This window comes from Xyrauchen texanus, chromosome 45 (genome assembly GCF_025860055.1).
Source record: "Xyrauchen texanus isolate HMW12.3.18 chromosome 45, RBS_HiC_50CHRs, whole genome shotgun sequence".
Taxonomy (NCBI): Eukaryota; Metazoa; Chordata; class Actinopteri; order Cypriniformes; family Catostomidae; genus Xyrauchen; species Xyrauchen texanus.
In genome coordinates this window covers 22,129,704-22,155,401 of record NC_068320.1, presented here as the reverse complement: position 1 = coordinate 22,155,401, position 25,698 = coordinate 22,129,704, and the positions used below count along the sequence as shown (strand labels likewise).

The following is a 25,698-nucleotide window of genomic DNA, read 5'->3' as shown; positions in this document are numbered from 1 at the left end:
GAGTGTGTTTGTGTATGAGTGCATGTAAGTTCCCCTGGGACCGTTTTTGAAACAACACAGCAGGATTTTAAGACTCATGCATTTGACAAGTATAAATAAAAACCTTCATTAATAATCAAAAGACTTTTAATGAAAAATTCATGAGACTGCATTTTGTTTTTATAGGCACTTCAACACATGATGTCTTGTGCATTATTAAAACATACACTCCCACATGCGTCATAATTCCCCCGACACAAATGCTTTTTCTTCATATAAAATAATGATTATGTATTTAACTAAATTAATGATGGTATTTATTAATATACGATAGTGAAGTTTTCATACTAATAGCTGAATATACTTTATTCTGAATGTATGTGTTCAAAGCCATTGTAAAATGCCAAAATATACACACACCTGTTTCTGCACATTCAATATTAATGCAAAGTTTCTACGGAAACCACAAAGAGCCCACAGTTATCTTGGTAGAATTGTTTATTCTGATTATTATTAATAAAATTCTTGAACATGGCATGGTGTCATTGCTTTTGACTGCATTTTATTAAAGCAGTAAGCCACTCAAAACCATCAATTATAATGCTTTTGCCACGGTTAAGGGAGTTAACCGTTGCATAATGCCTAAAAACGTGCCTTACCCTAAGAAGACCCCTGTAACATATTGCGTCTCATGGCAAATTGCTTTATTTTAACATAGCTTTAAGGTGTGTGTGTGTGTGTGTGTGTGTGTGTGTGTGTGTGTGTGTGTGTGTGTGTGTGTGTGTGTGTGAGTGTGTGTGTGTGTGCAGCAGTGTTCTTCTCTCAATAAATCCATGCTGACTTTGCACAATTTCAGGCAGGAAACACCTTGCTTTGGGAGCCAGAGGGAGTCTTTCTGCCCATTGTATTACCACCCTCAGACTACACACCCATATTCACACAGGGCCGCAAGTTCATTTTGTTCAAAAGGCAAATGTAAACTAAACCCTTCAAGGTTTTCCAAAATCTTTCATGAATACAGCACATACTGATAACATTTGGTCCCTATACAAAGAGCCGGTACACTGTAATCATACACACACACACACACACACACACACATACAAAAGATTATCATGTTACAACTAGGTGGCTTTAGGTGGTGTCCAATTTCATGGCACTGCAAAATGGGAAATTGCGAGTGCGAGTATGTGTGTGTATGTGTGAGTTGGATTGGTCTACAACCATAGGCCAGTATAGCACCAGACAGCTCATTTTCCAACACATACATACAAGCAGTAGTTAAATATCCATGCTGACAGAGCACATCTTCTCAAACAGCTGGTATCTCATTCTGCTAGGCAGGACAACAGGGTCTCGACACACCCTGTGGCCTCAAGTGTTTTTTGTGGGTCTGTGTTTAAACAGTTGGTATTCTTCTTTTAGGCCTGCTAGGACTGGGCAAACCAGCCTGAACATACAGTACACAAACATACTTTAATATGTGTAGAACACATCATGTTAATTTCCCCTACAATAGTCTTACATAGCCAGAACTTTCACTAAACATCAACAGGTCTGGACCATAGTGCAGCTTATTCTGTCAATTTTAAAGACATTTAAAGTGACTAACTACAGTTTGTTTTGCTTTTACATGCCACTTAGGGGAGGGTTTATCTGAAATAGATTATACCACAACAATAAACCACTGATATCTAGTTCCTCAAACAAAACTATCTTTATATCAAAGCTCTGATGCCATCAACCTGGAAAATATGGGCAAATCTAGTGATTATTTCATACTCAAAAGAATTGGACGTTGTAAATAACTTTGTTTAGAGGCAGAATCTTAACAAATATACCATAACCTGTCTGCCCTTAGTCATGGAATTGCATGAAGTCAGTCGATCAGATTACAGCCTGCCATAATGAGAAAGTGCTTTACAGTTTTGTGTGCAATATGCACCAGTTTGTCAGTGAATGGACTGTGGGTGCTCCAGGGATGTGCCATCTGAGGCTGAGATGACCCCTATGGCAACTGCATGAAGGAGGAAGATGGCTATGAGTTCACACACGTTCCCGCACATCATTTCTCCCCCATGTGAAGTTAGTCTTTGATGCTGGCCTACAGAAACTTTATGGCAAGTCTTTTCTACGCTCCTGGAGTCCGCCTCATTAAAATGACTTCAAACACACTGCAGGCTCAAAACACAGAAAACTGTTTCTGTTTTTGTGTTTCCTTTTAAGATTACAAAATATTTCTCTCTTTAAATCGGTGTCTCTCATTCTCTCCACCTCTCTTTTTATTCCGCATGGTGTACGAGGCTTCAGAACTATTTGGCCCAAGACAGTGACACTGTTGTTACAGTGACAAGCTGCATTCTTGGCCCATGAGCGAATGGTATTGGGGACAGTGCTACCTATTGTCACCCTGCCTCCTCCCTCTATCCACCCCTGGTGCAATATCAGTCCACAGACAGCAGCACTCCAGGGATCAGGCTGCTAAGAAAGTGGGCTGCCTAAATGGGGGAGAGTAGGCCGCAATGAGACCAATAATCCAAAATATGCAAAGACGGTTATATGTGCATATTAAATGATGATAGTTCTTTTAATATGCATGTGGAAGTGGATGGAGCTTCTGTTCTATGGGACTGGTGTAGACTTTATTTAAGAACAGACAGCATATTTAACTTTGTTGCAAATTAGGATGTGAAGGACAGACGTACAGTTCTGCTTGTCGTACTGTCTTAAAATCCTAAGTCACATAACATTTTCACAACCACTGATTTCTGAGTTTTTGGTCAGCTGTAAATGTTTTTAGAAAGACATATTTTCAATGTTATCTCAATGATCAACACCCAGGTACACATCAAGTTGTTTATAGTTGTCAAATCATGTTGATTATATTGACTGATTTTACCTAGAGACCTTGGTCAAAATAAATGCTATTTTTTATTTTATAAAAATAAAAAAACGAGGCTGCAGGGGATAGAAGCACAGTCAGTTAAATGTGAATTAGGGATGGGCAATATGACAATTTATATCATGGTGACGATATAAACTGTCAATCGATAGAGATTTTTATATATTGTGTACATTGCGACATGAAAATATTAATGTGCGCGGCGTGTGCATATCTATCCATGGTCAGAGTGAATTGAAGAAACATGACATGGTTTATCCAGCATTTACATTTTCACTGTAATTCAACAAGTTCCAAAGTCATTCATCTTGCGTTCAGAGCTTTATATGAATTAATATGCATCTTTTCTGACACATCTATCTGTGTTTTAGAGTCTCGCACGCTATCTCTGCAGCACACAAGTGTGTGCGAGTCCAGTAGGCTTCCCAATATTTGTGCTCCACAGACAGGAGAGCGCAGAGTGGAATCAAATGCTCAAATCAACCTGGCTTCTCTCGATATCACAGCTCGGACCACAAAACCTAAGTGACCCTTTTGAACTCTACTGAGTTTTATACATTAAAGCACTATGGAGGAAGTCAAACATCTCACTCAAACGGCTAAACAGTCCAACATTCTAACACCACTGATGAGGAAAACAGCTACACTGTCCCATGTGCCAAAATAAAGGATTTTTAAACAACACATCATTACACTTAGACAAATTCAGTTTGAATTATGTTTGATATTAGGAAACAAACCAACCATGTTTGCCTTCGGATATTCATACATTCTCTATAGAGATGACTTAAATCATTAAAGGCCTAATATTTTCACTGGATATTTTTTAACTTATCGCATTCTCTTTGTTTCATTGCTTTGAGATGTTAAGTTTGAGGACATTTATAATACCAATATTGGTCAATAACAGACAATGTGGCATAATATGAAATTTAGCATTACAGTAAGGTTTATTTAAATTATTCAAAAATAGTTATTGCATTATGGTTATGTAATATATAAACCTTTTTTCCGAATTTTTTTATCTGTATCATGATATATAGATTTTGGTCAAATCGTCCACCCCTAATGTGAATGGTACTTTTGCCTGTGCCAAACTCACTGCCACAATGCTAGGGTGTTGTGGGTTGTTGACAAGGCATTGCTATATAGTTGCTAAGGTCCTATGAATTGTTCTGGCACATTGCTAAGTGGTTTCTTAGGTTTTCTGTGTGGTTGCTAGTTGGCTGCTAGTTTGTTGCCTAAAGGCCCAAATCAAAAACTACCATCCAAGTCTCTCAGATATTCTTGACCATATATAGAGTATGGCCTGAGTCCCTCCCTTCAATGTTAGTCTATGGACCTTTTTTCCAGTATTATCATTCAATATCTTGGGGTTAGGGAATTTTTTTTTTTCTTCACAACTTATTTAAAGTACAACAGCAACAGTGATGCTTGGTTTAGCAATTATTTTCATTATTGATGATAAAACAAAACTAGTTCAAGGTTTATACACAGACAACACAAACCAGTAGTAAAGCACATCATGTCGTAAACAGACAAATCTAAAGATATGTTCTTCAATTGTCTCTTTTGCCCTTTTCATTTATCAGCCTGTCTCTATTTGTGTTGTTGTCCAATCGTCCATTCACAAAAGAGCATGAGTCAAACGCTAGGAGAGAATTTGTTTATATCCCTCCACACTTCCCTTGTGCTGGGATTAGCCCACCTCCCCTGTACACACTCCTCTTGAGAGATAAGGGGTCTATGTGTGACAGTGAGAGGGCATATTACTCAAACCATAACAAAACCCTCATGTGCCTGGTGTGTGCTGGGGGAGGTACAGGAGCTGATAATGCCTCCTAAATTCATAACAGCTTCCTGAATATAAACATAAACCTGCAGATCTACCAAAAAAAAAAGGCACTGTCCAAGAAAAGGGTACAAAATAGGGCCAGAATCTCAGTAAAAGTATTTTTATTTTGGTTTTCATCAAATACTCAAACTACATTTTAAGACAGATGTTAACATACACTTAGGATGAAGTCATTATAACTCTTTTTAACCACTCCACAGATTTCATATTAGCAAACTATAGTTGTGGTAAGTCATTAATCTACTTCGTGCATGACATCAGTAATTTTCCAACAATTGTTTACAGACAGATTGTTTCACTTTTAGTTGACTATATCACAATTCCAGTGGGTCAAAAGTTTACAAACACTAAGTTAACTGTGCCTTTAAGCAGCTCAGAAAACTCCAGAAAATGATGTCATGCCTTTAGACAATTAGCTTCTGACAGGAGGTGTACTGAATTGGAGGTGTACCAGTGGATGTATGTTAAGGCCTACCTTCAAACTCAGTGCCTCTTTGCGTTACATCATGCGAGAATCCAAAGAAATCAGTCAAGACCTAAGAAAACAATTGTGGACCACTACAAGTCTGGTTCATCCTTGGAAGCAATTTCCAAACACCTGAAGGTACCACGTTCATCTGTACAAACAATAGTATGCATTTATAAACACAATGGGACCACGCAGCCATCATACCACTCAGGAAGGAGACGCATTCTATCTCCAAGAGATCAACATAGTTTGGTACGAAAAGTGGAAATGAATCCCAGAACAACAGCAAAGGACCTTGTGAAGATGCTGGAGGAAACAAGTAGACAAGTATCTATATCCACAGTAAAACAAATCCTATATCGACATAACTTGAAAGGCTACTCAGCAAGGAAGAATACACTGCTCCAAAACCACCATAAAAAAGCCAGACTACAGTTTGCAAGTGCACATGGGGACAAATATCTTTTTGGAAAAATGTTCTCTGGTCTAATGAAATAAAATTGGACTGTTTGGCCATAACGACCATCGTTATGTTTGGAGGAAAAAGGGTGAGGCTTGCGAGCTGAAGAACACCATCCCAACTGTGAAGCATGGGGGTGACAACATAATGTTGTGGGGTTGCTTTGCTGCAGGAGGGACTGTTGCACATCACAAAATAGATGGCAACATGGAGGAAGAAAAATTATGTGGCTATATTGAAGCAACATCTCAAGACATTAGCCAGGCAGTTAAAGCTCGATCGCAAATGGGTCTTCCAAATGGACAATGGTCCCAAGCATGCCTCCAAAGTTGTGGCAAAATGGCTTAAGGACAACAAAGTCAAGGTTTTGTAGTGGCCATCACAAAGCCCTGATCCAATCCAATATAAATTTGTGGGCAGAACTGAAAAAGAATGGGTGAGCATGGAGATCTACAAACCTGACTCATTTACACCAGTTCTGGCTGAAAGAATGGGCCAAAAATGCAGTAATATATTGTGAGAAGCTTGTGGAAGGCTAACCAGAATGTTTGACCCAAGTTAAGGTGTATGTAAATTGCGAACGCCAGTGACTTTTACCACTGAGCTACCCAGCGCAGTAGTTATTGATAAACTTACACACATTGAGCACTTTATTAGAAACACTATGATCCTAATAAAGTGCCTGATGTTGTAGCCCATCTGCCTGGTTCGACGTGTTGTGCATGGCTAATTAGATCATTGAATTAATATGCAGGGGTACAGGTGTTTCTAATTAAGTGTTCAATTAGTGTTTTCTCCATAAATGTAATTACATAAATAGAAAAGAGGAAAAGAGGGTTGAATGGCTGAGCTTGATGGATGCAATCAATACTACAAAATGGTCAACATGGTGGTGCATGCCAAAATCTCCATTTGTGGGATTTGTGCCTCTAATACTTTGAAATAAAGTCAAGAGACAACACAGTGTACCTTATTCATGGAAAGTGCCTAACCTTTACCCAGTTACACTTGTTTTCTGGCAAGCATACATAAACAAAAGACCAGCACGATATGTATGTGACCCACAAAGGCATTGTGTATTGTGGAACAGCCCCTGCAACTTGGTGACACCACAGACTGAAGGTTATTAGAGCAGGAGGTCCTGACATCAAACACCACACCATTCACCAGCCAAAGGTATCAAACAGCAGCCTCATTAATTGAAGCCTGCAGAGGCAGAAACTGGGTTATCCAGCTAGACACACACACAGATGCAAACACACACAGACATATAAAAACAACTTACTAAAGAGAAGCAGATAAACCTTGTTTATTGGCTCAAAACAAAGTCAATAAACAATATGATTGCTGATGTCATTAATACCTATAATAACCAATAATCAACTTTTGTCAGTTTTACAAAAAAGTTATAATTTCTAAAAATATATATATATTTTTACATGTTTGAAATCAGGCATCAGAACATAATTTACAGTAGAACTAAGCCATTTAAAATAGGGGAAAAAAAAATCCAAATTCAATATCAGCCTAATCAGACAGATAATGGTCATTAAAAATAAGATTTTTACATTTTCTGAATACAATGAGTGGTGCTTGCCCGTGGAAAACTCGCCACCACAATGCTTGAATATTTTGGGTGGTTTCCAGGACATTGCTTGATATTACTAGGGTGCTCTGGGAAGTTTGTATGTGGTTGCTTACTGGTCAAAAGACCCACCTCCAATATCTCAATGATATTCTGGTTGCTTGGGTACAAATTATGTCTTAACCCAAGTATGTGCAATAGTAATACTTGCAAGGCATTACATTAACACCCGCCAACCTCACTCAGTCTGACACATGCATCTCTGCGAGGCGAATGAAGTGTGCTTTTGCGTGAACCAGAAATAAACGCAGAACAGGTCAGAGCGAAACTTGTGTGATTCAGTTGGGCTTCACTCAATATTAAGACGGCAGAGAACACAAAACCTTTTAAAGCTCTATTTGTAGGACAACAAACCTATTAAACTGCTTGACAGTCCTGATATTATAAACAGCACTGAGGTGAAAAATAAATAAATAAAATATGTTTCACTGCAGTAACACTAGTCACTGGTACAGATGCATATTAAATCGATTAGAGTGAATTTATAAGACTTATTTTTCATTAATAATAATTATCCTGCTGTCATTCTATTGCATTATTCTTCATCACACCCGTAGGACTTACTTCTTTCCATGAATGGAAAAAACTATGTATTAAACTGAAATTAATTCAATTAAAATCGTAACATGTCCTAGTGTAATTTATTAAACCGTTAAAGGCTGCAATCTTAGTGTGGAAGAGCTGCGTACTTTGAGAGAATGTATTAATCCGACCGTTCATCCACTGGAAACTCCACAGACATTGACAATCATTCACAACACCTTGTATCAGATGACATTGCAGAGCACTAATCTACTGTGAACCACACAGCGCATGTAAACTACATATTATTTATATAATTAAATCACAGCATCTGACCTCAACTTTATTTATATAGCATTTAAAACAACAGAGTTGACCAAAGTGCTTCACAATAATACAATTTAAAACATAACATTTAAAATTACCACACACACAAACACCAGTAATCTATAATACACAATACAAACACTCCAAAACACTTAATTTATCAGACTCAAAAGGTAAAGTAAAATCTCATCTCTGTAAAGACTATCAAGCTCCAAAAATGACAAAAAAGAACCATAAAAACACCATTAAAGCAGTTCATATGACTCGTGCATTTTATTATAAGCCACTTGAAGATGTGCGATAGCTCTGTGAATCACAAAAGGCTGTGTTTAATAAGTAAATATATATTATGCGCAGCGCCAGCGCGTTTGTGAATGCTGCTGCTCTGTTGTCACAAACTCATGCACAGGCTGGTGTTGAACTTGCGGCTATTTTTAGCCTTCACAGCGGTTTCGCAATATTTGAGCGCTATTCAAGAACAGAATCTCAGATGTAGATGCACAATAGTTCGGTTCACTTATAATATCTATTTAGAAAGGCACCGGAGGTGCATTTTACCAGAATTTGAATAAGAAACTAATTAAACTACTGTGAACTTGCCTACAAACAGACACACTTACAGGATTTCAGAATGTCAAAATAAAAGTGTGAGGGTTTAAAAAGTGCACGATATAAATAAATTACTGGTGTATTTAAAATTAAAATTCAATGATAATAATAATGTATTATTATTATTATTGTCATCATTAGTATTTGTTTCCAATTTATAACAGTATTTAAGTTAACAATTTGGTAAAGAATAAAACAAATTTCAGTAGTGCGCTACATAAAAACACTTATGTAATGCTTCCTTGATTGAGAAAAACTTCAAGGAAACATGCACAAAAATTTATTTTATTATTTACATTAAATGTAACTTTTTAAATAGGCTAAACGGTTGTATTCAGTCATATTAGCACATTTATGCTGTGGTAACATAATTGGTATCGAGAACTGTGAAATTTCACTGGTATCGGTACCAAATACAGAAATTGTTGTGCAGTGACAACACTACTATCTACATAAGAGTAATGGTCTGACCATTGGTTGTGGCTTGATTAAGTTTAAGTTCAAGTTTGGCTTTTATTGTCATTCATCCCATTGTTTCTCATGGACCACAGTGCATATTATATAGAAAACAAACAAATAGTAAATACACCAAGTAATCTAAGATACAAAATATATAAATGCCATTTAAAAAATTTAAGAACAATTGTAAACTTTCATGAAGGCATGTACAATTTTGAATGGTTAAAGAGGTTACACATCTTGTTTGGCAGAGGATTTTGGCTAGTGAAAATGCTGAGTGGCTAGTGACTGGTATACCACTAGCAACAGTGGCCAGTAAGCCACAATGTTAATGTCAAGCCCTGAATACTTAGCCAAGTAAGTATACTTATGACTAATATGGACACACCAATACATGATGCATCCCTTTGGGCAAATCCCCAAATAAAAAAATCAACCTCCAAATTTTCCAAAATCTAAAACCTTTATGACGCTTACACAAAAGAGGGAAAGTTTGGAGAGTACAGATCGCACTATTTAATAAATATTAGAGGAACCTTGGGTTAGACTCAGATACCAGGGTATTTTCTATTCTTTTTCTATCTCTTTCCACATTCAAATACAAAAATCCATTCACATCACCATAGCAACACGTCTTTCCTGGGACTTCTCAGCATCTTCTTTCTCACAGATCAGAAACTGTAATCTACCCCTCCATAAACCCAAAGGGGACTGAGTGGGAAAGAAATTGCAAAACAGACAAGAGAACGAAAGAGAAAGTGACATAGAAGAAACAGAATGATGGTTTTGTGTTTGACTACAAAGCATGAGATCTCCACGGCAACTCTGCTCTTCTGCGCCAAACTCAATCCAAGTGAGACAAACTGACAAAAGAGAGAAAAGATAAAGAGAGGCAGCTAAGTTAAACAAGGAGCTAAATTAGCCATATCCAGTTTTGGGCAAGCTACTCAAAAAAATTTGCTTGTTAAGCTACCAACTACTCAACAGAAAAAACAGTTTCCATTGACTGATAGTAGATCCACTGCAACCAGCATTATCTTTATTTGTCATGATATAAAATATTCCATAAGCTTATTGACAAGTGAGAGCGCACATTGAAAGCGCAAGATTTCTGAGTCAAGCAGACTGACTTGCAAACCGATTCAGACCTCTTTTCTATCACATGTGACCAATTCATTGTAAAGAACTGACTCAAATGAGCAAGGCATGATGCAGCGATGTAGGTTTTGTAAACTATGCCACTACCGTGTCAAAATATAGCTTTGATACTGAAAAGCAACTTGATTTAAAAACTAGCGAAGCTACTTTCTCGCTACTTAGAAATGTAGTTAAGCTAATAGCTTCGCTATCACATATAACATGCTGTTCATGTGGTTTTATAATTAATTTATAAATCAACAAGGTCTTTAATACCCAGAGAAAGCTATCTGTTAGCATTCCAAAGTATGCTATTTCAAATCTGTAATCTTTGTTTATGGACACTCCGTTCCGCATCCAGGTTTTTTGAGCCATTATTCTGAGCCGTAGATATTTTCATGTGACTAATTACTCTGAATACGAAGATAACATCATTACAACGCTGCTAACCAGCCAAACCTTGACCCTTTGCTGTAAATCTAGTCTGCAAACACACTTTTACCACAATGAAAGCAAGGGTACCCGTAGAGAAGACATTGCGGTCACAAAGTTATCTAAAGATGGTTCAAGTCTGTTCTGTTGACATATGTACGTGAAGAAGGTTAGGATACATTAGCAGATCTGCCCTCCATCATATACAAGACATACAAAATGCACAAACATCGGTGCTGTCATTTAAATGGCATAACATAATTAGTGCCACAGAGAAGGGGAGAGAGAAAGAGACTGGTTGTTTAATCTGCTAGTCCACTTAACAATGCTTAAAGCACTTTAGTGTGTCATTAGCATGCGCTTCAAAATCACTCAATCCCAGCTGCTATACAATCATGTCACAGTCCAAATCACTGTGATCAAATTTCTTCCCCATTCTGATGGTTGATGTGACCATTAACTGAAGCTCCTGATCCGTTTCTGCATACATTACACTGCTGCAACTTGATTGGCTGATTAGATAATTGCATGGATGATGGTTGGTGCCAGAAGGGCTGGTTTGAGTATTTCTGTAACTGCTGATCTCCTGGGATTTTCACACACAACAGTCTCTAGAATTTACTCAGAATGTGCCAAAAACAAAAAACATCCAGTGAGCGGCAGTTCTGTGGACAGAAATGACTTGTTGATGAGAGAGGTCAACAGAGAATGCCCAGACTGGTTCAAACTGACAAAGTCTACTGTAACTCAGATAACCGGTCTGTACAATTGTAGTAAGAAGAAAAGGATATCAGATGCAGGTTGGCACTGTTTGGGTGGCATGAGGGGGACCTACAAAATATTAGGCAGGTGGTTTTAATGTTGTGGCTGATCAGTGTGTGTGTGTGTGTATATATATATATATGTGTGTGTGTATATGGGAGTGCATATATTAAATAGATGAGAAAGTAACTCAAATTCAAACTGCTGACCTGAGCTCCTGAGTTTAAACGAGCGCTTGTCGGTGATTCATTATAAAGACTTGGTTCAAAAGAGTCATTTGTTCATGAATTGGATATCATGGTCCGCGCTGTGTTTGTTGTTGCATGCAGCCAGTGAGCTAATATCATCAACTGAAAGGGTGAAAAGCGGTGCGGGACACACTGGCCCTCTAAAGATGTATTCAATAACTCACAAGATGATATCTGACAAAACACATCCCGACTGTCACCAATGGTGACTAGATTTTAAATTATTGTCGAAATAATTTATTTTTGGACGTGAAGTAACTTCCTCCATTCTGGCTGTCTGACTCACTCACTCATTCACTCACACACACACACACACACACACACACACACACACACACACACACACACACACACACACACACACACATGTTGGTCTACCTATCATTATGAGGACTTTCCATAGACATAATGACTTTTATACTGTACAAACTATAGATTCTATCCTCTAAACCTAACACAACCCCTAAACCTAACCCTCACAGAAAACCTTCTGCATTTTTACATTTTCAATAAAACATTGTTTAGTATGATTTTTAAGCGATTTGAATTATGGGGACACTAGAAATGTCCTCATAAATCACATTTATAGCATAATAACCTTGTAATTACCAGTTTGTAACTTACAAAATTGTCCTCGTAAATCACAAAAACACGCACATTCTCTCTCACACACACACACACACACACACACACACACACACACACACACACACGAAAAACAAAATGCCTTGCGATAGGAATGTGGCTGCAGACAGATAATGCAGTCTTTCAGCCAAAAGTAAACAAACACATACTATTTCTAAAACCAAAACATCTCCTTTTGCAGTACAGATCGAAAAGAGATTCTAAGGTTAAAGGGTATAGAGTTATAAAGTTTTATGACAAGATGATCTTTTGTCAAAAAAAAAAAAAAAAAAATATATAAGGAATAATTGACGACGGGCCGTTGAATTATTAGAAAAATAATGCACACTCGGGGTGGTAATGCGGTCACGACGCGAGCCGAGTGGCCGTTACACCTGGTGTGCATTATTTTTCTAATAATTCAACGCCCGTCATCAATTATTCCGCTTATACTACAGTTACCACACCTCGAAACATTGTTCAGATCATGTGATTCTAGACGTTTGTCAAGTTTTTGTCATTAAAACGCTCTTGTATGTAGGACTAATTTCTTACGCATCTAATCCCATGCCTCCGTTGCTAATTCCAAAACGTCATTTTAGAGTTAGTAACGGAGGTTTGAACCACTGACAGCAGACTAATGCAGTTATTAGTGTAGTTATTAGAGAGACAGAGGTTGCAATAATGAGACAGAAAATCATGTGCGTCATATTATTTAATTTATTTATTAATTCATACGTTATAATTCATTCGTTAATTTGAACGAATTTATTTATTAAAATTAAACTGCACGTTTCCATTGATGGTGAAGTCAGACATCGAAAATGGCAGATCAAGCGCATTGGGCTGACAGAATTCAAATCATCCAACGACGTATTGGGCTGCTGTGTCTGGTGACAAATCCTCTTGAAGTTGAAGTGGATTTGTTGCTGTCACTTCTTGTTATGAATTGTATCCTATTTTCCGTTATTACAGTTGACTACGCGAAGTGATATGGAACTGTAATGCGGTCAAGACCTGCCTGGAACTACTTTAGCCGTGCGTTTCCCTGAAAATAATTGCACACCTTAGAACGTTCTCAACCAATCAGAATCAAGCATTCAACAGCCCTGTAGTATAAATATATATATAAACTTCTACACAGGAAGTGGAAGAACAGAGGGAAAAGCTAAAGTAATTTCAAGCAGAATGAAGTTATATCAAAAGGTACTAAGTTCCTCAGGAAAAGCTAATGGAGATTTTCAACTCTCAGGTGTCTCACAATGTTCCTAGAAGCATCTCTAGATACAAATATCACAAATATGTACAAAGAGGTACAGCCTTTACATTTTGCATGCTTCATTTTGAGGTGCCAAAACAGATTGCTTATCTGTTTAAGTGATTATCGTCATCGTGCAACACAGTTTGCGGACGACATTTTTCTGCTCTGCATTTGCTTTTGTAAACCCACACCACAGATGTCACACCTGTTTTAATACCATGCTCCTCTTCATTTTCTTGACTTGTTTGGAAGTCGGTCCATTCTGTGGAGTTGTCTTACTCCATTAGAATTTTTACTGGGTCAAAAATAATTGAGTAGCACAAGTAGGCTCCTTTCTGTGGAACACAAATATCAGGAAGCCTGCTGGAGTTGAGCTCCAGAGATACCATGTACCACATTCATGTGAAATACAGATGCGCACGTCAGATGAGAAGCATATCTAGTGCTTTTGAATGTCATTGAATTTTCTTGTGGAGCCGCGGAAAAATTTCAATGTCGGGAAATTGCTTCTTAAATTCTCTCAGTCTCACATGAAGCCCGTCCCACTGACAGATAAGCCCATGACGTGCATATGGAAATGTACATATTTCGATATACACAATTGTGGCAGGGTGGAGGGCGTGGCTGGGTCTTGATTCCGCACACCCGGCCTCTAAGTAGGCTGATGAAGCCCGAGAGGGATAAGGCCTACTTCAGACGGCAGTGCGACAGAGAGAGTGTTACGGTCAGCTGTCTGACACCTGTGTGTGTTTGTCTTTTTGGTTATTAAAATATTATGTATATTGTAATGCCGGGTCTCGCCTCCTACTTTCCCTTTTACCTTGTTACACTGGTGCAGAAGCCCGGGAAGGAGGAGGGATGTGCCGTAGTAGATTCCTTGCCACTACCATCCACCCCAACAGAGCAGCTGCGGCCATCCGCCGGGGGCAGAGGAATGGACGGCGACAGCGAGGGGAGGAGGGGCTCCTAACCGATCCGCCTGGAGTGATTAGGGCCACTGCCAGGGGCGGAGGAGACCCCTACCAGCTGATAAAAAGCAGCGGGGTCAGAGAACCACCGACCGCAAGTGGGGCGGGACTCCTGGCCGACCTCCTGGAGCAGGAGGACCTCTGCCAGGGGCGGGGGAGACCCCTTTCGTCCACTGAAATCTCTGTGGGGCATTCCGTCCACCAGGGGCCGGAGGACTGCCTCCAATCCTCCCGGGGAGGCACAGCTGTCATCCACTAGAGGGTGAAGGAGTGGCCGAGGACCAAGCTACGGCATATCGGAGAACCGGCGTGTAAATGATTATATCCCTCCTGCTGCTGCTCCGCGTTGTCCTTTCCCTCTCTTTTTAAATATTATTATTATTATATATTTAGTTGGGTATAATCACTGTTACGGTGTATAACTACCATGTTTTTTTTTGTTATTGTTGTTTTTTCCCCTCCCCCTGTCCCCTCCCAGATACAGGAAGGTGGGGATGACCTGCCGGCAGACGGGGCCGGAAGGGCACGCCTCCCCCCAGGGAAAGGGGGGTGTACATCATGCTGGGGGCTCCCCGACCTGAGAGAACGAGGGAGGAATGTGGCAGGGCGGAGGGTGGGGCCAGGTCGTTATTCCACACACCCGGACCCTAATTAAGCTGATGAAGCCTGAGAGGGATAAGGCCGACCGGAGACAGAGAGAGAGTTACGGAAAGCTGTCCGACACCTTTGTGTGTGTTTGTCTTTTTGTTTATTAAAATATTATTTATATTGTAAAGCCGGTTCTCACCTCCTTTCCCTTTTACCTTGTTACAACAATATGGAAATATATCTATCGATTGACACTTTCAATTGTCACCAAGATATACTGTGAATTCAGAAAGTATTCAGACCCCTTCTTTTTTTTTTTTCACATTATGATATGTGAAAAAAAAAGAAGGGGTCTGAATTCTTTCTGAATGCACTGAATATCATCATTGTAATAGGGTCCACAGCAGAATGAAAGGAGGACACAGGGAAACAGGCTTCTCCTGGCACAGGTACGATTTTTAGTTGGTAACTTCAACGCTTACATGTTCACAAAACTCAATAGCTTCACAGGTACGTAGTTTCACAAACTCATTAGCTTCACATATACAAACATTCATAAACTCAACAGCTTCACAGACACCATGGACTTCCTTGTGCCAGGCTCTCTCTCTCTTTCTCTATGCCGGTGATGTGGCTGCTTATATGCTGCTCTTGTAAATATATGACACTTTTTGGTAAATTCTAAATACGTTTCTGAATGTGATTAGGCTACTATCTTTTACAGTGACCTAACCACAGTAATGAGCAGCCAACAACTGTCTTACATGTGCTTGTATGGCATTCCACTATAAACATAAGGGCAAGTACATAAAGGGCTTTAAAGTCTGGACCTCCAAGACTTATGGACAAATTATGGATGTTTTCCTCCTGTCTAATATATGTTACATTGATGTTTGACATTAGGAATTAAAGTGGATAATAAATTTAATAGGCTCATATAAATAGGCTCCTCAATTTTTAAAAGGGTGGAGAGACAACTTCTGTTATCCTTTGTTGTTGATATCAATGTCACTTGATGCATTCCCTTATCCTTGAAAACCATTCACCAAACTATGTAACATAAAAGAAAATGTGACCCAGGCTACATTAAATCCAGGTTACATTTTTAACATAGTGGGTTGCCACTTCATTTCCAATGTAAAATCTGGGTCCCAAAGCAAAACCAATAGAGAACCACTGGTCTAGACAGCTTTCCTATTTCTTATTGTGCTCATAAGTGTGTGTGTGTGTCTGCAGGAGATAAGAGGATGATCACACACACAATCCTCCATGACGACTGAAGCAGCACTGACTCCAGCAAGGAACTGCCTGTTCTCTGTCTCTCAAATACACATAATACGGGTCAATGCAAGGTCAGACTGATATTAGGCTAGTCTATGCACCCACATGACCTACTGGGATGGAAGTGAGAAAGCAGGGAGCTCATATCACTACAGAGGGACAGTCCTTACAAAAACACTGCTGTGCCATGGTGATGGTACATGCCACCCATAAACTTTCCATTGCAGATTTAAGAACTGAAATTAGGTTAAATGAAAACTTGCCCACAGTCAATGGCCAATGCAAAATGCATTTTCAAAATGGCCAAATATCTGCCGATTAATCAGCCTGGCTGATTATATCAGTCTATAACTAGGCAATACCCAGCCCTATTATTATACAAAGTACTTCTTGAACTAATTTGTCAATGAGAGATAGAGAAAGAGAATGTATATATGGTTTATAGGCATGAAATAGTTTTAAGGGGGCCAATACTAACAGGTCATTGAATGAGAACAAGTGTCCCGCTCTACGTCCCAGAGGTAGCCACAATGCCACACATTCTCTCTCTACTTGATGCTCCATTACCCCACTTAGACTCTTCCATTTTTTAGCCCTTAGCACAGGCAAGCTTCCCTCCATCACCTAGATGTAACATTCTACCTCTCCATCAATGATCCTTCATTCCCCTCACCGCAATCCTTTCAACAAAATAAGCTTCGACTAACCTTGACACAAAGGTCAAAATTGACATTGCTAAAACAGGAAGTGCCGAATATGCACTTTGACAGAGGGGAATCATTATTTCAAAGTATCACAACATTTTCCCTCACCATATTGTTTTAATATTCTAACACCAAGAATCACTATTTTTAGTAATATTTTTCTCAATATTTTATAATATCAGACACTGATATGGACTGACTGCAGATATGGGGCAGCAGTTCACACCTCACACGTTGACACTTGCAGCAGGATACTAATCCCACGATCCTCTTTACCGCTGTGTAGCCATGACGACTGCAAACTTCCTATCATTGTCCCCGCAGCAGGTGAGTAACATTCCAGAGCCAAGTCATAAAACAAACCACAATAGGAGCAACAAAGGTATGTTGTAAGATCCTTAGGCTCTCTGGGTAGTGTTACTGTGTATTGCTGTTATTTCCCTGCCCCCAGAAAGCTTAAGGTTGTATTGGAGTATTAAAATATCAATATGTAACTAAAAATAAACAGAAAACTTGTAAGAAAAAAAAAAATCACCTACAAGTATTGGTTTGATGCTATAAATATAATAAAGGGAAAAGGGAAAAATCAGAGCATGTGGAAAAAGTAGGTTGTTTAATGTGGAATGGTGATTCAGCAATGCGTGAGCTGGTCCAGTGTTTGTGTGTGTCTTCAGGGTGCTGCAACCAATCTTTGAACAAAGCGTTTAAAGCCCACCTTACTAACAGTTAATCATTCCCCAGGTTCTCCTGCTCTCTGCCATTTATGACAGACAACAGCATGAGAGAATGTGCTGTGTTTTTCTCTAGGGGTGTAACGGTATGAAATGTTCAGGTACAATAACCTTCACAAAAAAATATTATGGTATTAAGGTGCCTTGGTAAAATTCTTAGCAGTTTAATATTTATTTATGATATACCGTATTTTCCAGAAATTAAGTCACAAATGAATATAAGTCGCGCCTGGTCAAATTCTCATTGTTCAGAGAAAAAAAACACAAAAAAGTTGCATCTATCCTATATACAAGTTGCACTGACAAAGATTGTATAATGCAGACACTAGGACCCGGGAACAGCTGCCCGAGTTCTAACTTTGCTTCATCTGCTCAAAAGTCAGATGCATTCCATTATGATGCTTAAATTACCTCAGGAAATACAGATCTCTATGCTTTGTAACTCTATGCTATATACAATTAAGCTGTTGTATTCTATTCATTCAATAAGGTTAGAGACTGTCTATCTGTAGATATTTCTGATATTTAAACTGTGCATTAATTATCTGGATCACTGACTGAATGTTTTTCCTATAAGTGTGATGAAATATAGAGTTTGAAAAAAATAAATATGTGTTATGGCAGACATAATATTTAAACTGGTTGCATAAAGTACATTGTAAAAGGCAAAATATTCTGCACTGGTGACTTTAAAATGCTTCTACTGTCTCTGACTGATGTTTGCGTGTAAGCGTATGTGCTTTGGTGTGTGTGTGTTTGAACAGCTGCACAGTTCACACGTATGGCGTTAAGAATGAAGTGACGGTTGAGTGAAACAGGAGGATGTCACAAGTTAGAGATTTATTTGATCAAGTTTATATGATGTTGTGTAAATTGAGCTGATTCTCTCTTAATTTAACTTAATCTAAATTGTACAATGGAAACTTTCATTCCATTAATTAGATTTTAGATGAAAAAAAAATCAAAATTATACCATGACATATAAACGTCAACGGTCTGATAGCAGTCTCGATTTAAAACCATGGTATACAGTGAAACCATGACACCGTTACATCTACGCCACAATAATGGTCAATATCAAACAGGTTTATTTACCTAAAAATGAATATTCTGTCATTTACTCACACTCATGTCATTGCATCCCCATATAAATTTTTGTTTTCATAGAACAAATAAGATATTTTGCAGAATGTGAATGCTGGTAAGGTTTGGAAAAGTAAATGATGACAGAATTTTCATATCTGGGTGAACTATCCCTTTAAAATAGCTATTTTAAATTTAAAAAAATTAAGACAAGAGTACAAGTACCAATAATAATTGTTTGGTACTCGCCAATACCGATATCCGATATCTGATTTTGTTTTTTTTTGTAAACTGCATATCAACTTTTTATTTACCTTTTATTCTCAAAATGGTGTTTAAATAAATATATTAATTAAAACTTTAATCAAATTAAAGTTTAACAATACATTTTCAACATGATAATGTATTATTTTTATCAAGTGAAGTGCTTTTATTCAGAACCTCACAGCACAATCTAAAGATATATTTGATCAAATAAAGTGCTGCACTACAGAGCATCACAGATGTAAGATATTAAATATAATACAGTTCCTACTGATTTATTATTAGCAGTATTAGTTGTAGTAGTATAACAGTGAATGTAAAATTTCTGTCATACTTTATTTAAATTGAGCTTTTATTTTGGCAGAGCTTTTATTTTGAAGAGTTTCTGTGTTGTTATGACCAAGTAGCTCTGACCAGAACCCTTCTATATAGGGAAACCCTCAAGCTTAGCCAAAAAAGGCTTATTCTTATTTATTCTCAAAAGGCAGTTCTTTTTAAATGGATGTCAATGGAGTAAATGTCTCATTACGCTGAATAAACTGCTTTTGTGAGGAAACAACTCATCATTTAATCATTTAGGAGTGAACTATGTGTGGAGTTTACAACGATAAAACTGCTATTTTGTAAGAGAAGACTTTTGTGGATTTTGTGACGGGTAGGTGTCAGTTTACAGCTCTCCCCATTCATATGTATGGTATCTGCAAACTGTGACTTAATGTCGTAACATGCTAGTTGACCGCTGCACTCTATCCGATGGTAAAAACGCTGAGGTTTAGAAGATAGAAGATCTCTGCTATGACGTTATGACGAGCTTCCCACTCCGGAAAATCCGGTGACAACACTGAAGAACAAGAAGAAGCAAACAAAGAAGAAGCAGGTCGCTACGTTACTCAAAATAATTATTAAACCACAAAGGCTGCTATTTAATTAATAAGTATGTACTCTGTTTGTGCCTCATGCTACAAAGTGAATTAGCACTCTGTTCGCTGTCATCTGCTTCAAACAAAGCACTTGATGCTCATGACAGTGTTCTCTGTATGAGCCAAGGAGGATTAAAAGTTAAGTACAGCTGGCGTCGCACAACACTGTCTCCACACATTCACAAGTGCTCGGTATAGTGTATCGGATACCAATCTCGGTATAGGGACATCCCTACTTTAAAAACAACAAAGCTCTGAAATGTGTTTTGAATTTAATCAGATTTAAAAATATATATTTTCAGCAATGCCCTCAGATATAGAGTAGCAAATCTACGGCTGGGTATTGATACATATTTCCAGAATTGACTACATTCTGATTCACAAGCTCTCGATTCGATTCAGATTCGATACCAAATCATATGGGTTTATTTTGCTTAATATGAAAGCAATTACTTCTCAGCTAATGCTGTTAATAATACAGGGGGCCTTCTAACTCTTTAGGTACAATTCAAATGATATTTTCATCAGTTTTATTGTTCACATTTTAGCTTTTGAACATTTTTAAATTTAGTGTATTCCATCAATAAACAATTTGTCGTGAAAATTGCATATATTATACTGCATTTATATTTTTTGTTACATGTTTTTTGTTTACATGCATCATTTGTAATAATTACAAGTAATTACAATGATATACAGAACACATGCTAAATCAGTATAGTCTCTTTAAAACTATTAGCATCAGTCATGAGAGGATGCGTTTCTTTAGCACATCCGTGCTATGTGTGATTATGAGTTCCGTACCTGTTTGACACCGTACAAAACAACAGCATGCTAAAAACCCCCAAAGCACTGCCTGTTCCCATGACAGATCACAAGGGCCACGTGTGTGGACAGATATTTCCGGACAATCAGCCTCCAAGACACAGGCTAAATCAGTTAAGATTTGGGGTAATAAATAAAATTAACTACTGTAATTGATCACGTTGAAGTCAGCCGGACAAAATGGTAAGGAAAGGCAGGATCGAGTGTCCACGGGAAGTCATCCTTGTGTGACCCCTTACAGAATCATGGGAGAGAGACAACTTGTCGCTCAGTTTGTAAAAACAAGCTAAACTCACATTTGCAGTAATTCCCTTTCAATGGAGGTGTATGGGGCAAGATATTCCACCAAGATTATCATCAAAAGACCCAGTTTGAAAGTACATCCACAAGACAAGACTATGTGCAATATTAAATCCATAGTTCCAACTTCTGTTAGTAAAGCCAGTAAATCTCAGTCCACACAAAGATACCAGAAATGGACATGGCTGATATCCACAAAGTACTATTTACATCCATTAATATTTAAGTCCAGTCATTTAAAATATGATGGCAACATGTAACCAAAAGTAAATTCACCTGGAACAGTAGCTCTGCTGCTAAAAGACGATTCAGACAATTTAACACCTCAAATAATTCATAATTATAGAGGTGGAGGGTAAACAATTATTCTGTTACATATTGCGATTCTTGAGACAAACTGATGAAAAATACATTTTTAATTTAATTAAAAAAAAATACCTGTTCAGCTTAATATACAAATTCAATGATAGATAGATTTTGGAAGCTATTTGTGCTAAGTTCCACGTAAAAAGGTTTTCGTCTCTTTAACTATTTATGTTTAGTACTTAAATGCACCATTTTCCAAAAGTTGCTCATCCACAATTAAATGTCTAAAATGCTTAAATACTCTAACTGTGCATGTGAACATACTTAAGTGTGGCCCTGCGTCATTTCCATGCACAGTATGAAATTGAATTTTCCTTATGTTCAGAGTAAACTTCCCGTCGATTTTGAAGGAATGCAATGTGAAGGCTGTAAAAATTAACATTTACCTTTAACAACGCATTCAAAGTGGATAGCAGGCACAACAACACCGCTATAACATAGGCGCCATCTTGATTGTTTTGGGTTGGATGGATCACATGACTGTGTCATATGACAAAAAATATGTCATTGTTTTTTAATATCTCCGAAAGGCCAAAACTTTGTGAAATTAAGGGGTTTTCAAACAAAAACATATAAGTGTGGACGTGCCTTATTCTGCACATTCTGTCTGACACTGCCATAAACTCAAACTATTGGATGCCATGAACAACATGTTGCGCGCCTGCAATATTTATAGAGTTCTGCACTTTTGAAAGCAGAGCGAGGTTCACCCTGTGACTCCAAATACAATTACAATAAAGAGTGTCATTCTGCATCTGCAATTATCAGCTCTATCAAATAAAACACATAGTTGTACGAATAAATATACAGTAAACACTTACAAAAATATGAACTGCACATTTCTGATTTTGAAGAATGCCTTTCCACACAGACTTCCATTATATTCTGGAAGTATATTACTGTATATGCATAATTTTTGCTTGATTTAACAAACTGAGGGTCAAAATTATTGTCTGTGGTAATCGAGAGCTTCAGTCATACACACATTAACTAGAGCTCAACAAAAAAGAAGAGAGATATTAGATTTATATATGAAGTGAAAAAGTAGTTATTAATATTCTTTATAACTACCTTTAAGTATTATTTACAAACACAGCAAAGAAAGAGCTCACTCACAGGTGGCAAAGTGCAGGTACTGTAACTTTCATCAACCACAAGTCCACAGGAACAAAGTGTGCTTCACTGCAGAAAGACATGAAAAAGACAAGTGAAGAGATCCGTGACACTCCTCTGTTGCTTAGAGACGGCAGAGAGAATGTAAACACTGAGTGAGCAGCAGCAGTGAGCTCACTCTACTGTGGACGGACACACACACACACACACACACACACACACACACACACACACACACAGTTGTTCAGTCGAACATGAGTGACACCAAAAGTGTCTGTTCCCAATCGATGTGTCTCGCCATAAATATTTTAGATGCTGAAAGATGAAAGATCTCCCAAAGACACACTGTTGGAGTTGCACAGGCTAAGTTTTTGAATTGCAACCTTAGGGGCCATTCACACAGGACAAGTTCTTGCGTACAAAGACTGAGTGCAACAGAATGAAATAGATCACAGGTGTTGGGTGCTGCCCCTTTAAGAACGTTGTTGATTTTATGGGCTCATGTCTAGGAAAAGGCGCAAATAAAAAAATAAGAAAGCAAGCCATGTTGTTCTTGTGTTGAGACTTCCTGAAATTCTGTAACAATATCAGAAGAAACTATAATTTAAAACTATCTATTCCCAGAGTGGTGAGTAATAGTTTTGTTGTTATTATATTGATGGTTCTTGATGTTTTGCTATATAGATCGCTATTTGTGATTAGTGCCTTAATTAGTGCCTAATGTTATTCACTTGTGTTTTGATGTTTGTGTAGACATCTACTGTTTTATATTACCTGTTGTAATATTCTTTCGATATATGTTGCATTTGGTTAGTAAACAAAGTTTAAATACATTTTGTGTAATACAGAAACTTTCTCTGTATTGATGGTTGTATCACATTTGTGATAACGTTTCATGCAAAAATTTGATAAAATGTAATATTTTGTATTGTAGGGGATATCTTTGATTTATAAGCAAATATTTTAGTGTTTACCATCTAAAAGCTGATGTTATAATTTGTATAAATTTATTTGGTACAATACTGGATATTAATTGTTAATTGTTTTGTTTTAGAGTTTGACCACATAAATACTAAAACTACACTTAAACTACAACAACAGCAACTAAATGTGTACATTGTGAGTTCTGCACAAGAGGAATAAAAGACAAAATCAAAATCCAAGTTAATGTTATCATTTCATGGGTAACATTAAAGTCAAACAAGAAATTATGAATATTAATGACAACATGGACAAAGATTCAGAAACAAGTATTACTCCTGATCAACAACAAACGTGTCTCAAGCGTCAAAGTGGAGGTGCAAAGGGCTGCAGTAACACGCTTGATGACACAGATTACAACCGCTATGAATTGTAACCAGCCCAAAGAGGTAGAGATGAAACTTGCTGCTTTGGATGAGGCTGTTATGCAGTTTCATGAGATTCATGACATGTACCAGAAAACATTAGAAGATGATGATGACCTTGATGCTTCTAAGGGCTATTTAACATCGGTCCTGCGTGATGCTCAAGACTTTCAGCATGCAGTCTTGAGCTGGCTTGAGGACTTTAAGCCATCAATGGAGGATTCTATGCCATCAAACATAGAATCTTCAGATGCACTTCATTTCCAAGAGGAAGAGTTAATGCTTGATGAAGCTGTTAAACATCCAATGTTTTCTGTAGACCAACTAACTACCCAGCTTCAAGGGTTACAAAAACTAAGACAGAAAGAAATTAAAGAGTTTTCTATGTTTATAGCAAAACAGGAAGAACGCTTGCGTGCAGAGTTTAAATTACAACTTCAGCATGCAGAATTGGAAATGGATGGACTGAAAATCTTACTAAAACACAAAGACGCTGTTATCAACAACAATAAATAAATACTTTTCAACTCCTGTCACAGGTAACCCATCCCTTAACTTCCGTCCATCACTCTCACGTCTCTCAGCAGTGAATGAGAATTCTTTATGCTAACTACTAGAGCTGTCAAGGCAACAATATCAGTCACAGATCGATTCTATGCACCTACCACCTGTTGACATCATCAAGTTCGATGGAGAACCCTTAAAGTACTGGCTGTTCATGAGATTGTTGTGATTGATAAAGAGATAGTGCCAGATCAAGAGATGCTCACTCGACTGTATCAGTACAATGTCGGCCAAGCTAGAGATGCTAATTCACATTGCTTGTACAACCCCAACTCTAGCCTGGGCTATGCAGAAGCCATGGCTATTCTGAAGAGACATTTTGGCAATCCATATGCAATATCACAAGCATGGGTTCACAAGGTGCTTAATTACAAAGACATTAAAGACAACAAGCAGTTTCGCAACCGTATCAGTTACTAAAGAATCTACCACATCATCCATGCTAGAGGTCGACCGATTAATCGGCATTTTTTACATAATCGGCATCGGCCAATATCCACGCATATCAAGCCGATTATTAGGCAGGCGCATCTGTGGGCAGCCTAGTGTTGTTGTGGAACACGTGTTCGACGCACGCTGCCCCTAGAGTCATTTTCCAGCAGAGTGAGCAGACCTCATCCAGTGCCTAAGGAAGGAGCTAAGTTCCTTGGAGAAAACAGTAAGGGTTAAATTTGTATAACTTCTTTAGATTTAATTAAAAACTTTTGATATGTTACTGCCAACTTCAAGAAAAAACGTGACAAACGCAATAGTTGACATGACGTTCGGCTACTTTGGATATTGATAGCGTAGTTGAATTTGTATTATCACAGCAGAAGGGTTGCTATCATGTCACAATAAGTAAGCAAGAATTTTGCAATTACAGACAGTGAATCTGAGACTTTTATTTGTTCTGTTTGTGTGTCTTATATTTGAGAGGGTTGTCACTCAATGCAGATAAATAAGTAATAAAAA

At 37.9% G+C, this 25,698-nt stretch overlaps 1 protein-coding gene across 1 annotated transcript in view; it reads right to left on the bottom strand.

Annotated features, from left to right (window-relative positions):
- The window catches only part of cdk17 (cyclin-dependent kinase 17), a 78,249-nt gene that overhangs the window by 34,672 nt on the left and 17,879 nt on the right, over positions 1-25,698 (bottom strand). The gene's annotated exons all lie outside the window — the stretch shown is intronic.